The following is an 18375-nucleotide window of genomic DNA, read 5'->3' as shown; positions in this document are numbered from 1 at the left end:
TAACATACATATTGAATTACTTACTAGAGATTGAAGAGCTGTTTCTTCAGCCAGCAGTGTGTGCGCTAATGAACTATTCAATATGAAAGAACCTTCCAAATTAGGAGGCCTGTCTAGTTCTTCATTCACACGCAGAGAATAAGAACTAGAAAAACCAACTCTCCAAGGCCAAGGAGAGTGGAATGAAAACCAAGATCTCTGAGGACCAAGTGTACAACCAACTAGTGAGAAGACAAGCAAAGGGGTGACGAGTAAGAGTACTGAAACAGTGATTGAGTAGGACAAAGATGGAGCCCAAAGGGGCTTCTTTGGAAGCCACATCTTGAAACTAATCTTTTCTCTTCCAAGACTATACCCAAGTAACAATCAATAACCCTTTAGATAAGGTGATGATATGTAAATAGAGTTGTGTTGGCGAATGGGGTATGTGATTTGATGCATTACTTCAATGCAAGTTATTCTTTGCCGCATATCACTGCTATTCTCGACAAGGATAGAAAAATAGTAGTGTGTGTATGTGTATCATTATCATGCGAAAGTTCTTTAAAAATCAAGTCTTGCTCTCAAATTCAAGTTGTTATAAAACTTGTTTGAATTACTGTTTCACAAAACCGTTTTGGGTCAAATATAAAAATAAAAATAATCCGTTTTTTACGAAATACTCAAAATATGCCTTCGAATTTTTTAAATTTATTTACACTCAACAAACAAAGGGTGAATTACACTAACAATTTCTATAGTTTGGGAGTCGTGTTATTTTGGTCCCTGATTTTTTAATTGTGACACATTTGATTCTGAATTTTGAATCTTATTCTAAATAAGAACAATTGAAGATACATTTGCTTAATTTCAAGAGTAAAATTGCCAATTTGATAAAATATAAACTAATTTAACAAAAATAAATGTCAAAAAATATTTTTAAATTTTTAAAAATTATTTCTACCAACCAAAGATAAAATTAAGTAAAATTAATAAATCTTTTAGACATTTATTTATTTTTTTACCAAGTTAATTTTGTATTATGTGTTTAGATGATTATCATGTAATGGGTGATTGTTAAGATTTTAATATGTAATCGATATATTTAATATATGAAATACTTTTAGTTTTGGATTTTTGGATTTAATTGATTGGTTTAATAATGATATTAAACTTGTCGTTATATTTGACTTTTGAAAAAATTGAAACTAATTTAATAAAAATAAAAACAACAACCCATTACATGATTATCATCCAAACATATAATAAAAAATACTTTGGGAAAACAAATAAATAAATAAATGTCTAAGATATTTATCAATTTTACATAGTTTTATCTTTAGTGGATATAAATAATTTTTAAAAATTCAAAAATATTCTTTTTGACATGTATTTTTGTCAAATTAGTTTATATTTTATTAAATTAACGATTTTGCGCTTGAAATTAAGTAATGGTATTTTCAATTATTCTCATTTAGAACAAGATTCAAAATTCAGGATCAAATGTGTTACAATTGAAAAGTATGGGACCAAAGTGACACAAATCCTAAATTATTGGGACCATTAGTGTAATTCACCCAAAAATAAAACAATGGGTGATTCAAAACTTTTCTTTGCTTTTGAATATACCAGAAACAATTGAGAAAAAAAATAAAACGGGTAGTTGTTGTTAGGTTTTATTATTGGCAATCCTGTTTGACAAGGATTTCTTTAAGAAGTTGATTTTCTTCAAAAACTAGGATTACTTTTGGATTTCTATAAGTAATTGGATTTCTTCCAAAACTAAAATTACTTTTTGATTTTCTATAAATAGTTGGTTTTCTCCCAAAACTATTTAATTCCTCCAGATCTTCTTTTTGGTTCTTAAGGTTTATATCTGGGGATATTTTGTTAGTTTTCTTTGATATTTTATTGAGTATTCAACTCATGGTTTAAAGAAAGTACATCAAAGGTTTTGTTTGTTATACACAAGAGAGAGAGAGTTGTTCTTTGGTGGATTCTGAAGAATTCGAGCCTGAAGCTTCGGTGGATTCTAGAGTGGCTCATCGTAAAGACAATTCCAAGGTGAAGACGGGATTGGAAGAGGCACATGGAGGTTGGTTCAATTAGGCGTGGATTCGCTAGGTAATTGAGAGTATACCTGTGTAATTCCTTTAAATCTTCTTAGTGGATTGTTTTGTAGCGGTTGTCCGTGGTTTTTTAATCACAGTTGGAGGTGTCCAATTGTGGTTTTTCCACGTTAAAATCATTGTGTCGATTTGTCATGATTGTTTGATTGGGATTATTATATACTGCTTAAAATTGATACATAATCATAAATCAACATCTAGAGGATTTTTAGATTTTTCAATTGGTATCAGAGCAGGTCGTTCTATTTTTTTTTTTTAAAAAAAAAATTCTTTTAGAACGAGATCTTGTTTGATTTGTGATAATAGATTCAATTTGTGAGGGAAATTCTATGGTTCGACCACCCCCACTTGACGAATCCTCAGAGAGTGATGATAAAGAGCTTGAGCAAGTTTATGAAAAGTTGTATAAGGAATCTCTTAACTTATTCAAATTAAATGACAAACTCACAAAGAAACTCAAAGCATGTGAAAGTGAGAATGTCAAACTTAAGGAGGAGATTTTCGAGGCTAGGATTGATGCCATCTAGATAGCTAATGATCGACAAGCTCTTTGTGCAAAACTCTTGACTTGTGAGACAGAGAGGAATGAGCTACAGCAAATCTATGCAACATATGAAGAAAAAATTGAAACTCTCGAGATGTCTCAAGTTGTTTTAGAAGAACTAATGATCAAGAAAGAGGAAGAACTCAAGTGTGCTATTGCTACCATTAGTCTTTGGAATAGAGGATTAAAGACTTTGGACAATATCATTGGGTCTCAACAAATTTGTTCTGACAAGAGTGGCAATGGCTTTGGTGATAACAAAGAGCAAAAACAGAGTGCATCTACATCTCATGATACAAGAACTCAAGGAAAGGGAGAACAAAAATTTCAACATAAGGATGGACTTCTCAAACTTCCTAGAGTTGGTAAGGTAAAAGAAAAGAAGGTACACCCTGTTTTTATTTGTCATTATTGTGGTATGCATGGTCATATTCGCCCTTGTTGTTATAAGTTGCATGGGAGAGTGTATTTGCCTAGGCCTAGGAATAGGAAGTTGGAAACCATGTCAAGATGGGTTCCTATTGCAGGGGAAAGGAACCACAACGTCAAGACACCATCCAAGAACCGCAATGCTCACAACTTTGTTTATACTAAAGCGGTTAGGGTGAGAAAACGTGACTTGTGTTAATTTATTTATTTGTTTTAGCTTTTGGGTTTTTGTGTGCTGTTTTTAATAAATAAATAAAAAAAAAAACGTGTGCTTGTTCGTTTTTTTTTGTCTTTCTTTGGTTAAGAAAAAAATTTAAAAAAAAAAACCCAAAAAGATTTTCTTAATATGGTTTTGCAAGCTTGAAATTTTTGAGTGGTCCTTGATGCATATTGGAATTGATGAGAATATCCATTACATGTTGATATATGTGTGCTTTCTGTGGTCATTACTTGTTTTGGAGTGTGTATTTTTTGATTAGTATATCTCATTCTGTACACACTCTTGGATTAGCAAATTTTGGAGTCTTCCGCCTTAGTGATTATTTTTTCTCTATGGACTTCTGTCATTGATCTTTTGCGTTTCTAGAGGAATTGACCTATACTAGCATATCATGGGTGATGTTGAGTCTCTTAACCACCTTCCATCTTTTTGCACCTCCACGGCTTTCCCCTTAATTCTTTGTAGTCTAGCCATGAGGAAAAGGCTACCTCAGAGTCACCAACTAGGCCATCCTTATTATATCCATGCTTCTCTGGTTCGGCTTCCATACTCTTGAGCGTGTCAGCCGCCAATGAGTGTAAAAAAGAAAGAAAAAAATGTGCAAAAGAAAGAAACAAAAAAAAAAAAAAAAAAAGATGTGCAAAAGAAAGAAAAGAAAAAGATGTGAAAAAAAAAGGAAAAAATAAAGGATTCATTGATTGAGGGGGAGCATCTGCCTTTACTCACCAAATACCCCTTGATTCCTAGTGGTTTGACTTTCCTTTGTTGTGCTTAGATTCTCTTGTCGGAGGTTCAACTTTCAGATCACTACTAGGATTGAATCTAGTGTTTGTCGAACTCCAAGAGTCACACACACACTTTTATCATGAGATCTATACTTTTCACATAATGCATCACTTTCTTGCATGAGGAATCTTCTACAGACTGTGCACATTGTGTTTTCTTGTAATGGTGCTTCTTGGATAATCTTATGTGTTTCAAGGTACAAATCAGAAATTCCTTGCTTGCTCCACCATAGTATTTTTTGTCTTTTTCTTCTTGTTCACTGTTTGTGGTTGCTTTTAGTGAGAGGGAGTTCGGTTCATCTTGATTTGGGTTGGTAAGGGAGTTTGGTTTTTCATTGCAAGAGTTGTTTAGCATGAACACTTTGATTTGTTTTGTGAGGGAGATTGGCTATAGTTGTTTTGCATGTCCTGATATTTATATTGTCATATCATTGTTTGTGTGGTTTATGATCTTACTTTTGTTGTTTGAGAGTTGTTTTCCATGAGTCTTAGTTTTCATCTATTTATGTTTTCTATCTCATGCTTCAAATGCTTCAAGATAATGTAGCCATATGTCTATTGCTTTTTCATATACTTTTGTGGGACTAATAGTTGTTTTGAAAATTGTGGCACTAATAACTGTTTTGCAGATCATGACCTTGAGAAAAAAGTTGGGTTTTGTTGGCTGTAATGGGTTGGGGTGATTAGGATTTTATTTGTTAGGTGTGTTTTGTCACGGCATTGCCAAATGGGGAGATTGTTAGGTTTTATTATTGGCAATCCCGTTTGACAAGGATTTCTTTAAGAAGTTGATTTTCTTCCAAAACTAGGATCACTTTTGGATTTCTATAAGTAATTGGATTTCTTCCAAAACTAAGATTACTTTTGGATTTTCTATAAATAGTTGGTTTTCTCCCAAAACTATTTAATTCCTTCAGATCTTCTTTTTGGTTCTTAAGGTTTATATCTGGGGATATTTTGTTAGTTTTCTTTGATGTTTTATTGAGTATTCAACTCATGGTTTAAAGAAAGTATATCAAAGGTTTTGTTTGTTATATACAAGAGAGAGAGAGTTGTTCTTTGGTGGATTCTGAAGAATTCGAGCCTGAAGCTTCGGTGGATTCTGGAGTGGCTCATCGTAAAGACAATTCCAAGGTGAAGACGGGGTTGGAAGAGGCACATAGAGGTTGGTTCAATTAGGCATGGATTCGCTAGGTAATTGAGAGTATACCTGTATAATTCCTTTAAATCTTCTTAGTGGATTGTTTTGTGGCGGTTGTCCGTGGTTTTTTAATCACAGTTGGAGGTGTCTAATTGTGGTTTTTTCACGTTAAAATCATTGTGTCGATTTGTCTTGATTGTTTGATTGGGATTGTTATATACTACTTAAAATTGATACATAATCACAAATCAACATCTAGGGAATTTCTAGATTTTTCAGTTGTATTAATGTTCCCAAACTATATGATTTGTTATATTTTAATATCAAATTTTTAATTTTTTCATTTTAATCTCTAAAATATATAATTTATTGGGAGATTTACCAGTAAATTCCAAATGTTAAACTTATGAACCAATTGGTCTCATTTTTTTTTAAATAAATTATTTAGTCCTTGGATATTTTGAGGGACCTTAATGCCCTCATTTAGATGTTATTAGATGCATGCTCTTTATGAGGGTGTGTCATGTGCCACACACAATATGTCACGTGACACACACAATGGGTGCCACACATCAACAAAGTACATTGAGGCTTTTTATGCTTTTTGCCTTGGAGTGTCACGCGACACACACAATGGGTGTCACACATTAACAAAGTACACTAAGGCTCTTTATGTTTTTTTGCCTTGGAGTGTCACGCAACACACACAATATGTCACGTGACACACACCACAATGGGTGTCACACATCAATAAAGTACATTAAGGCTCTTTATGCTTTTTGCCTTGGAGTGTCACGCGATACACACAATATGTCACGCGACACACATCACAATGGGTGTCACACATCAACAAAGTACACTAAGATTCTTTATGCTTTTTGCCTTGGAGTGTCACGCAACACACACAATGGGTGTTACACATCAACAAAGTACACTAAGACTCTTTATGCCTTTTGCCTTGGAGTGTCACGCGACACACACAATAGGTGTCACACATCAACAAAGTACACTAAGACTCTTTATGCTTTTTGCCTTGGAATGATGTATGTCACGCGACACACACACGGAAGGGTATAATTGACCACTCAATGTTACTAAACAAAAGAAATAGGATCAACTGGTAAGATATTTCTCCACTAATAGGACTAATCAAAACAATAGAAATAGCCTTAGGACCAATCGGTAAAACTGCTTATGAGATATGATTTATTGGTAAATATCTCTAATTTATTACATTTTAATTTTTGGCATCAACGTCGTTCAAAATTAATAATAGAAGAAATGTTATTTTCTAAATTTTAGAGACAAAAGATAACTAAAGTAAAAAAAATAAACAATTGAAATTAAAGTGTAACAAATAATTTTTTTTCATTAATATAATTAACCCAAAAAGGAAAACACGACCACAGGGGTCCATGTATTGTGGGACACAATTCAAAAACCAGTGGACTGTAATTGAATCTTCCACAGCAGGTGCATGTGATTTGAAGCCAAATGGAAAGACTAAACACCCATGTGTTTGAACGCTTTCTCTATTATTCTCAACCAACCATATTGTAAGAGGAGAGAGATATAGTAGGATGACCTTGAAGCAAGGAATTAATATTATAGTGCCATTGAAACACATATGTTTTTGTGTCTTGTTTGAGAAGTGATTTATAAGTCAATTTATTAATTTTTTGATTTATTTAAATCATGTTATTTTTTTATTTTTTGTACGTCTTTTCATAATAAATAAAAAAATTAATTTATTTAGGCTTATTTTGGTAAGATGGTAAAAAATGACTTTTTAACTTTTAACTAAGCTTTTGTTTTTTTAAACAAATTATTTAGGAAGTTGGTAAAAAGTTGCTTTTGACTTTTTTGATTAATATTTATTTATGATGTTAAATCACAATAAAATAACCAAACTATCTCCATTTATTTAAAATATTTACAATTTCACCTAAGTAACACATTTTGATCCATGAGGGGGAAAATTGTAATTTCACCATTAGCTAGAAACCAACTTCCCCCATGAAAAAAAAAAGACAAAAAAGCCCATTTTTAACTTTTGTTACTAACCTAAAAAAGTGACTAAAAATCATATTACCAAAACACCCCTAGCCGGGATGAAGTGGGAAGAAGGTAAACAGATGGTGAATCCCCCAAATTCTTAACTTTGTCACGGAGACCTTCATGGTGAATCCCCCATGAAAAAAAAAGACAAAAAAATCAATTTTTAACTTTTGTTACTAACCTAAAAAAGTGACTAAAAATCATATTACCAAAACACCCCTAGCCGGGATGAAGTGGGAAGAAGGGAAACAGATGGTGAATCCCCCAAATTCTTAACTTTGTCACGGAGACCTTCACTTTTAGAACATGTATCTTTTAGAAACTCAACTTCCAGAACCATCTGAAAGGGGTTTAGATTTATTCTTTTTTTTCCTAGTGGGCCCTAGCTACTTTTTATTGAGTAATTTTTATTTTTTTTCAGAATGCTTAGTTTCTCGTATATTAATTTAGTATTTCTAATTTTAATTGTATCAATTTTATTATTAAATTTTTTACTTCAGGTCAATTTAGTATAATTAATAAGAATTATTTAAAAATTTGACTGAAATTAAATAAAAAAATAATTTATTTTCTGTTTAAAATGATTCATCTCTCTTAAATGAATCATTTTACCTTTAATCTTTGTCTAATTAAATTGACAAAATATAAAAAATTAATCAAAAAAATATTATTACAATCGAAACCTTAATAGAAATATTATATTATATTTTTAGTAATGTACCAAAAAGTCAGGATCAAAGTGGGGTATCATTTTAGTCCTAGGGAATGGTAGAAATTACTCTCCACAAGTCAAGATAACCACTGTTGCAATTGAGTCATAGGGAATGGTTAAAATTAATTGCGTTGACTAAACAGTTGTTAGAATCAATTGAAAACAATGTAGTCATTCACAACGCAAAGGTCATTGTGCTAACCAAAAAAAAAAATCAAAAAATTTATTTATAATTAAAATACGCTGATAAGATTTATTTTAAATATGACTCATATTTTATAAATTTTAGATTTATACTCTACATTTTATTTTATTTTATTTGTAAAATTTTGAATAAACTTTTACAATACCTAAATTATTCGTCACAGATTCAAAGCAAAAACATACAAGTATGCCCCATTTGTTTACAGAGATAGAATGGAGGGGATTCATAGTGAGGAGGTTAATAGTGAGGGGATTGTTACTGAAGGAATTGATAGTGAGGAGATTAATACTGAGGAATTGTTAAATTATTTTTATATAAAATAATAAAATAAATAAAAAAATATAAAAAATTAAACATTAATATTTTAAAAAAAATTCTCAATATATAAAAAATAAAAAATATATAAAAATTTCTAATCCCCTCACTATTTTTCTAATACCATCTCTATTTTCTCCTTACCAATCCCCCTTCCAAGGGGACTACTAATACCAAGGGATTAATAGTCCCCTTCCCATCTCTCAAAACAAACAACCCATTAGTAATACCAAGGGATTAGTAATCCCAATCCACTCCCTATAAAACCAAACAAACGGGGCCTTAAAAACTCTCAAATGAAAAAAAAATACAATATAAAAATAGAACATTTACACAAATTCTAATTTATGAACTTATACTATATTAAGTTACAGTAATGATTCAAATCCCCACAAAACATTACCCCCACAACCCCCACTCACTTGTGATTAGTCCAAGTAAGAAAGAGAAAAACAAAAATATAAATATAAACACATCATTGGTTTACATCATTGTGGGGGTGGTAGGGGTCTTCTCAAAATGGGGTCCCAAACATTTTCCATTAAGTCTTAACTAAGATTTTTTAGATCTTCAAGTCTCATTAAATTTTTAATAGCCGGAATTACCCTTTCAATAATGATTGTTCATCATTTATGATTATCTATAAAAAAAAAACATAATGATTTGATATTAATTTTGATTTTCAAAATTTTAAAACATGAACTTTCAAATTGGAAAGACTAAAAAAAATAAATATATTATATGCAAAAAAAAAAAAAAACTAATTTTTTTAAAAAAAAAATTGAAAAAAACTGAATTATTTTTTTTTTGTGCAAAACTAAAAATTTTGTGTCTATAAAAGAGTATAATGATTAAGACCATCTCCAACGGTGAATCAAAATTGATATCAGATTTAAATTTTGATGAAAAATATACTTTTCCATGCTCCAACCGTTGCATCAAATGAATATCAAAATGAGAAATCAGCAAAAAAAGTATCAAACTGAGAACAAGTTCCGAATTTTACCAAATCACTGTTACTGACCGTTGAAAGAGATACATCGGTTGCCCGGCCGGTTGACCGTCAACCGGTTCCCTTTGAAATAACTAGGTTCAAACCGGTCAAAAAAGGTTCAAACAGGTAAAAAAAAAAAAAAAAAAAAAATTGCCCAAACCGGTCAACCGGTTGGTCAACCGGCCGGTCGACCACCCGGTCGACCACCTCCCTAATTTTGCTTTGATGCTCACCGTTGGAGCGCCTTGTATCAAATTGAAAAAATCGTCATTTTTTTCATCAGATTTGATGAAAAAAGAAGTTAAGCGTTGGAGATGCTCTAAACATTGATGTGCAAAACTGAAAAAAAAAAATTTAAAAATGAAAAAACTGATAATGCTTCCAGTTTTAAAACTGGAAAAAATTGATAATATTCTTGATTTTATTTGATAGTTGAATCAAACTAATAAGTAGAAATGCAAAAACGTTGAAGCTCATGCTCTGTTTTTTTATCAATGTATAAGAGGGTTCAAGAATATTGTCGGAAAATTCAAAGGCCTGTCGAAAAATTCAAAGATCGCCAAAAAACCCAAATTCTCTGGAAATGGTGAGAGGCTTGTTCAACAGTCACAACTAGGAATACAATAGCAAAGAGATGATGGAGACATGAGATTGGGTAAAGAAGAAGGCAAAGTAGTTAGAGAGAATAATGGCAAGACTCTCCAATGAATCTCTCACGTTTGCTCTCAAGGTAGATAATGGAGAAGGAAAATTAGTTATCTTACAAGAGTTGTTTCTCCAAAATCCATCCCGTGTAAAGTTATGGGTAAGTGCTATTTATAGGCACCTCATGATGTAGGATGGAGCCCATGTACAAGGCATATGTGGAATATTCCTTCTAACAACCTTGTCCAAGAAGGTGACATTTTTAAGGATGAGAAAAACCCCAAAGAAGAAATCAACCTCTCGGTGAACCCTTCTTTTTAACCACACCTGACCAATGATCCCCAATCATCTTAAAGGATCAGGGGTAGTCCCAGAGGACACCCTGATGCAGAAGGGTTAGAGGTAGTTCAAGAGAACGTCTTGTCGCAAATATTATTGAGCTTCAGGAACCCCTTAAATCGTGCCACCTCGACCCGGGTATAGGCTAGTTTAACCGAAGAGTGAATTTGTAGCGCCTCAAAAATAATTACAATAAGCCAACTCCAACACTAGTACAAAGTGATATAGATACAATAAGAAGCTTCCATTAATCAGAGTAATATACAAATAGGTGACACATGCGATATACATTCATAAATCGTTCATCCTGAATCTACAGCATGTGTCATGAATAGTGAAAAGTAATGAAAGCTAAACAAATATTCATCTGCTCTAAAGGTTTACATCTTTTCAAGTCACTGCTTGGTTACAACAAAATGAGTCTAACTCAATACAATTAAGCCATTGGCTATACGAAGCAAATACAATTAAAAAAAAAAAACTCTTGCTCCAAATCTTCCCAAACTACTGTCTTGGCAGAGACATATGTTCAGTACCTGAAAATGGTTTTTCCCAAATAGAGTGAGCCATAGCCCAGTAGAAACAATCTAACACAATATATGAATCTTAACAAATATATAAGTATAATGTGCATATGCAATGCCTGAAATAAAATAATTCATATTCCACAAAATCATAATATGCAGAATTCTACATCTCAATTTATTTTATCTCAATTCTTTTCAAGTCAATTCATTTCACCTCAATTCATGAGTCAAATTCATTATTATCCAGACAACCCAACTGAGGCTATAACTCAGTGGTTCTCTAATTAATACAACCATTACACAAACACTTCAATTTGCCATTTTACGAAAATTTCGTCCGCGAGAATCGACACCCATGTATACACGTAATTTTTGGGACTTTCACCCTGGATACACGGGCCATCTTAATTCAATGGAGTCCATCCCATTTCTTCTCCCAAACATGGAGTACATGCCATTTCTCCTCCTAAATATCATACATATACAATGTATTTAAAACACAGTCATATTCAATGACAATAGTTAAGAGATTAGTTTCAATTCATATAATCCTTATGCAGTTTTTACAATAATCATAGCTATCCTCCACCGATAGCCCAAAACAGATATTTCTAAATAGATATACAATCTTCAAAACAGATAAATTATCCAAATTTCCATAGGTGAGAGATAGTGCACATCTAACTCCACCATGCATATACACATTAATCTAATTTCATATTCCCAATACCAATTTTATTATTTATACAAAATAATTATTTGAAACATTTTAGGGCAAAACTCCATTTTCTCTTAAATCCAACCCATGTGTCAAAATCAACAAATTTAACACAACATATCCTCATATCTATGCCTATAACCATTTTCAATACCTTCATTTGAAAACATTTTTTTATTTTTATTTTATTTTAAATCAAAACCCTAGGTTTGTCTAAAATCCTCAAAATCCTAACATTCTTTACACAATCAGCAAATAATTAAGTTAAAAATCATAGGAGATTTTAGAAAGTCTCTACCTCAAGCTTAGAAGACCAAGGAAGAAGTGGAGGAACTTTAAAGATGCTTAAATCAAGACCTATTTGGATCAAAACGGAGCTCTTGAGATGCTCTACCTTTTTCGCAAGACACTAGGGTAGGGAAACCAATGGATCTAGGTGAAAATGTAGAGAGAGATTGAGTTTTAGAGAGAGAGGGTCCTAATCTATGGTTTAGAGTGAAAAAGATATGAAAAAGTGATGTAAAAAGGTATTGTTGCGAACTGATATACGCACAGTTTGCTCGAATGCAACAGTTAACGCTTGAGCGTCAGACACAATAAGTTGTTCCGCTTGAGCGTAAGAAGTAATTCTCGAGTGCAGAATGCACACTCCCAGTAGTTTTACAGATAACAGAACAATGCTCGAGCCCAAGAATAACCGCTCGAGCGTAGAATACATCCTCCTAGTAGTTTTGTAGATCTGCAAAACTACTGAGAGTTCACAAAGCCCACTCGAGCGCAAGAAGTGAGCGTATGAGCAAAATCCTGGGCAACAAAAGGTTTGAAAACCAACCAACCAACCTGTTCCAAATACAACCACAGCAATCCAATAGCTAAATTCAAAGAAACACAAGGGAAGCAAGATATGACCAACAATATAAAACCATTAAACTCGAGTCCGGGATACAACAAGTGTCGGGTCAAAACCGGAATCACTATAGAATTTATCTCCACTCACCGTTCTCGGGATCGGATCCTTTGTTTGGACTCCAACATGTCCATGGTTCTGATGCGTAGATTCTGGAAAGCTTCGAGTCCACAAGTGTTTTAGGACTCATTAATGGAGCGGCTTCTAGATTGCGTCTGAATCCGTTCGAAGCCAAGTGCTTAGGATCTCTATGTTCTGAGATCTGAACCCTTTCGAGTCCGAGCTCAAATAGGTCTCTAGGTTCGTGGTTCCGAACCCTTTCAAGACTAAGCCAATACCTCGGAGAATGGATCTCCTCCGAGGGTTTCATCTCTTCTGAAAACAACGATTAACCTTCTCGGATGCCTGTATGATTTGAGCCTCCTCAGATGGGCTTGGACTCTCTTTAGAGATATATGCTTGATGGGTCTTCCTCGGCTCAATTTGTTGGCTTTCTTATGGGTCCGTTCAATAGAATTCATTTGTCCTATTTGGCAATAATTTCTCCAAGCTCACCAATTTTTAGGCTTTTCGATTGGGCTTCGATGGGGCCCAATTAATCAGTGGGCTCAAGTTAACCTTTTTCAAATTTTGCCCCTTGTATGTATGGAAAATTTTGAATTTCTTGGACATGCATATTTCCACTTCTTCGACCATGCTTCGCATCACACCCTCAAGAATATTTTGTCCTCATATGGCTTTTAGATAAAATTGATGACTCATCATAATTTTTATGGATAAGATTATCAACTAAAATTGATAAGAAAGAATCTTTATTTTTTATCCTTATGCCATATTTGGTAAACACACTTTTGTGCCCTTTGATTTTTTTCAAAGAAAATCAAAACTTGATTTTTTTTAGGGTCTAAAATATATCTTGCTTGGGCCACACAACTTTTCTTTATTATTTTGATTCTAGTTTCCTTTTGGAGACAGATAAAAAAATCTCAATAATTTTGACCCACTTTATATATATATATATATATATTGTAGAATATCTGAGAGACCATACTAACCAAACTTTTTTCTCCAAACAAAGCACAAAACACTCGTCTTTATCCCTCCTCTTTTTATTATTTATTTATTTATTTATTTATTTATTTTTGTTTGTTCCGAGAAGTCAAAAATCTAAACCCATTTTTGTTTCTCTCTCTAAAGTATTGAAGACCCATCACCTTCAACAATAAGGTAGCATTTGGTAAAGTTTATATTTTTGGCTTATGTTTAAATTTTTTTTTTTATAAATTAGTTCTTGTTTATTTTTAGAAAAACATAAATTATAAACGCGTTTGGTTTGAACAAAATGTTTGAAAAAATTTAAAAACATAAACTAAAAAATACGTTTGTTCAGGCCTAAAATATTTATATTTATTTTTTGTTATTTATGACAATGGGATCATATACATTATAATTATAAAAAAAATTAATTGAAAACAAAAAATTGTTAGTCAAAATTTTAAATTTTTGTTTAAAAAGCAACGTAAACTCATTTTTTTGAATTTAACCATTTATAAACCAAAAAAATTATCAAACAAATTTTTATGACAGTTTTTAAAATTTTTGTAAATATAAACTAAAAATGAAATAGTTACCAAATAGGCTCTAAATGACTATTTTTTTATATTTCAGGAACAATATACCAGTGCTCTGCTTTGTTTCTATTAGGAATGGCAACGGGATGGCGTGGGGCGGGGCCGGGGATTGTACTCCCCGTCCCCACCCCAATCCCCAGCAGGGAACCCATCACTCCCCCCACCCCCACCCCCTAATAGGGATCAAGTTTCCTCGACCCCGAAATATCCCTGAGCATTTTTTTTTTCTTTGTTTAACACACAACACAAGAACAACAATTTAATCTGTTTTGCAACAATCATCAACCATTTAATTAATTTTCAACAACAATCATCATCAACAACTTAAAAAAAAATATATATCAAAAATTAAAGAGAAGAAGGCTGAAACGCAGATCTGAAATTGAAGAGCAGATTCAGCCCAAACAGATTTGCAAAAAAAAAAATGATAATAAAACAAAATCACTTCATCATATCTATAAACTAGATATGTAAATTTAGAGGAAAAAAAAGAAGAAGGTTGAAACAGATATATATACACTCAGATATATATATATATATATATACATATATGTATGTATGTAAACCTTAGATCGATTTGTTTAACGCAAGAGAGAGAGAGATACCCTTTGAAATCCCTAGATCGATTAGCAGCGGCAGTGAGGGAGGATCGACGGTGAGGGAGGATCGGCGGTGAGGGACGAGTGGTAGTGAGGGACGAGCGACAGTGAGGGACAAGCGGCGACAGTCATTGTGTGAGAGTGAGAGAGAGAGAGAGAGAGAGCAACGTTGTATTATGTGAGAGTGAGAGAGAAAGAGTAGTGTATCAATCAACCAAACCCTATACACACACACACACACACACACATATATATATATATATATATATAACAGGGCATAAAAGTGTCACGACCCAAACCCGCCCCTATAGGTTTAGCACCGTAACCGGCCAGTAATTCGTAGATTACCAAAGGCTTTTGAACAGATTAGCAAATAATAAGGGGCTGCGGAAGCAATAATACAAAATAGACAAGGTCCAATGAGCTGTGATAACGTACATGGGACGGAACGTTTCAAAACTTATTTATATACATACATAAACATGCCAGTCCAGATACACAATATTTACAAAATGGGCTTCCCAAGACCTGACGTTACAGAGCATACACAAAGACTAGTATGAATACAAAAACAGCCATGGCATTAGGCTTCGTTCGGAACCTCCTAGGGAGGCACAACAGTTGGCTGACAAAAACAGAACAGAAAGCCGTCAACTCTGGCCCTGGTCGTGTGCCGGCTCACCTACATACATAATATAAACTGTGAGCGAAAGCCCAGTGAATAATAATAGAGTAAAGGGTTTCAATGAATGAGTTCGTACAGATTTAGAAAACATAATTCAGATTTGTATCAAATTCAACATTTGTCCAGCTCATATACAGATAGAAATCATAAGTCATGATTAAGTTTACGTGATACATCCATTAGCATCAACAGAACAGAACAGAATAGAACGTATACACGTGAGGTTATGAATAACCAGTTCCATAAAGGAACCTCCAAATCAGGGTAACAGAACAGAAGCTGAGCCCCCGTGACAGGGCCTCCGATACGGGTAACAGAGTGCAGACAGAAATAAGTTCCATAAAGGAACCTCCGATACCGGGTAACAGCCAACACATATCACATGATGCTAAGGATGTCACGAATACATATCAGAAATTAAACAATCATTCATTGTACAGAACATATCATTTTGGAAAACAGATCTTGTTTTATCACACAGAAAATAGATATAGTTTGAACATAACTTTACTAAATTATTACTCATAGTTGGCCTTGAAATAGACAGACGGAGCAGGTTGATCACACGACACGCGGCACGTGACCTACATAACACATAACGGACACACACTTGAAACACACATTCTAATTGCACAAAACTTACGTTGTTGGTTCTTAGTGTGCTTATAACCTTAAATCCTCACTATAGAGTCTTAAACATGGCCTATGAATGCCTAGGATGGAATGAGGATGCAAAGATGCCTTGGAAAACATTTTTCAAAACTTGCTGAAAACATGGGTCACGCTCGAGCGAGCTTGTCAAAACAGAGGGGTCGCTCGAGCGGTCTGTAAAAATGCAAAAGTACTGGATGTTGAAATTTTACGCTCGATGCCTGCTCGATGCTCGCTCGAGCGTGAGACACAGCTCTTCGCTCGAGCGTAGGTCTCGTCGCTCGAGCGTGCGTCTGCGTGCACCAAAAACCTGAGAGCTTGCAATTTGCGCTCGAGCCACCATTCCTTCGCTCGAGCGGAGCTCTGAACAAACGATGGTCACTTGAGCGTGGAATCCTTCGCTCAAGCGAGGAAGCCAAATTCTAAAATTTCCATATTTTCCTCCCAAGCTCAAACCAAGCATTCAACACCTCAAAACTCAACCTCTTGGGCCCATTTTCTGGAAAACACTTGTAAACACATAGTATAAGATGTTTCAAAGATCAATTTGTAAAATCAAAGCCCAAGAGTGAGTCAATTGAACACAATTTCAAATAAAATTTCAAGAACAAAACTTAAATGTAACATGCATGAATTCTCATGACTTCTAATGCTTCAAAACATGATCCAAAGCAAAATTAAGCTCAAGAATAGGATAAATTCATAGACTAAGGCTAGAATATGGGCTTGCATGCAAGAACTTCCATGAAAACACTTCCAAATGCTAAGATATGAACATGCATGTATGATTTAAGCCTCAATTCAACATGTTCAACTAATTTATGCCTTAACTCATTATCCTTACCATGAATCATGCAAGAACAACTCAAACTCGCAATTAAAAGGGTGAGTCTCCTACCTCAAGTCCTCAATTTCAAGAATGGAAGCTCAATTGTGCAATCTACTCTTTAATTCTTCAAGTTCTCTAAGTAATTCTCTAGATGAAACCAAACTTCTCCTCTCACACTCTCTCCAACGGTTTTGGTCTCTCAAAGATGAGCAAAGGACATAAAATCAAGCTCTAGACAAAGTTGAATAAAGTGGTCCACCAAGTGGCATTTTGGTAAATAAGCCAACTAATGTAATTTACCACTATTTAATCTAATTTAAACATTCTAAATCACATTTCAATTAAGCATACCATAAAATCATGTATATTCTAACTAGTCTAAAACACTAATCAATTTCGAACTCGGGCCCCGATAAGGCTTTCGATTCGCAGATCAAAGTCGAAACATGAACAGATCATTTTATGGCAAACAGATAAAAACACAAAGATAACGCAATACATATGCAATTTAATTCTGGATTCTTTCTAAATTACTGTTAGGCATAAATAATCATGGTTTAGCATTAATCGAAGGTCGGGGTTATTACAAAAAGTAATCTTACATCGGGGCTAAATAGGAGTGGATGACGGGGCCAGGCCGGGTCGGGTCCGGGGCTGCGACATGTATCTCTGTCCCCGACCCGAATATCATCGGGGGTTCATTTTTTAATACCATCCCTGGCCTGTTGGGAGTAGTTTTCGGGGAATAACCGCTTAATTCAGGGTCAGGGGTTCGGGTCCCTGTCGGGTCGGTTTTAGATTGTCATCTCTAGTTTATATAATTACTGAGAAGCTCCATACCGACGCTAGCCTTACTTGCCATCGGTGTTTCATTTCAGTCCAGGTACCACAGCAACCCCAGGTACTGCAGCAGTCGTCGCAACCTGCTCTACTAACCTTCGTTGCGCCTTTGTTTGTTGGTTACATCAGCTCCGGACACGCCAACACTGTGACCTGAGTCGTCACTGGCTTTTGCCATCGCCATTCTCGAACCTCTTGTTTTGACAAAATCCAAATTTGTGGGCCTTGCTAGAAGTTTGATTTGGGCTTTTGAGATTTGTAGGCATTGTTGTATACCAATTTTGAACTTGAGATAGCTGAAGTTTTTTTTTTGATAGTGTAACCCTTGAATCTTCATTGTTAAATATCTCTATAAAGAAAGCTTGTGGCCTCACTGTTCTTAAGCTAATCTGAGAAGATAACCCTTGAAAAAAAATGAGAACTATGCTGAATCTTGCTAATTCCATCGAAGAAATTCGGGTTTTGTTGTCTTGAAATCCATGCTATTGAATCT

The 18375-nt window shown here is 34.0% G+C and overlaps 1 pseudogene; it reads right to left on the bottom strand.

Annotated features, from left to right (window-relative positions):
• The window catches only part of LOC145798246 (putative glycosyltransferase At3g07620), a 46850-nt pseudogene extending 28784 nt beyond the window's left edge, over window positions 1–18066 (bottom strand).
• Window positions 18067–18375: the final 309 nt, after the last annotated feature.

The sequence above is a fragment of the Camellia sinensis genome, chromosome 8 (assembly GCF_055761805.1).
Source record: "Camellia sinensis isolate YWXY chromosome 8, ASM5576180v1, whole genome shotgun sequence".
In the NCBI taxonomy this organism is placed as follows: domain Eukaryota; kingdom Viridiplantae; phylum Streptophyta; class Magnoliopsida; order Ericales; family Theaceae; genus Camellia; species Camellia sinensis.
This window is presented reverse-complemented; position numbering and strand designations above follow the sequence as displayed.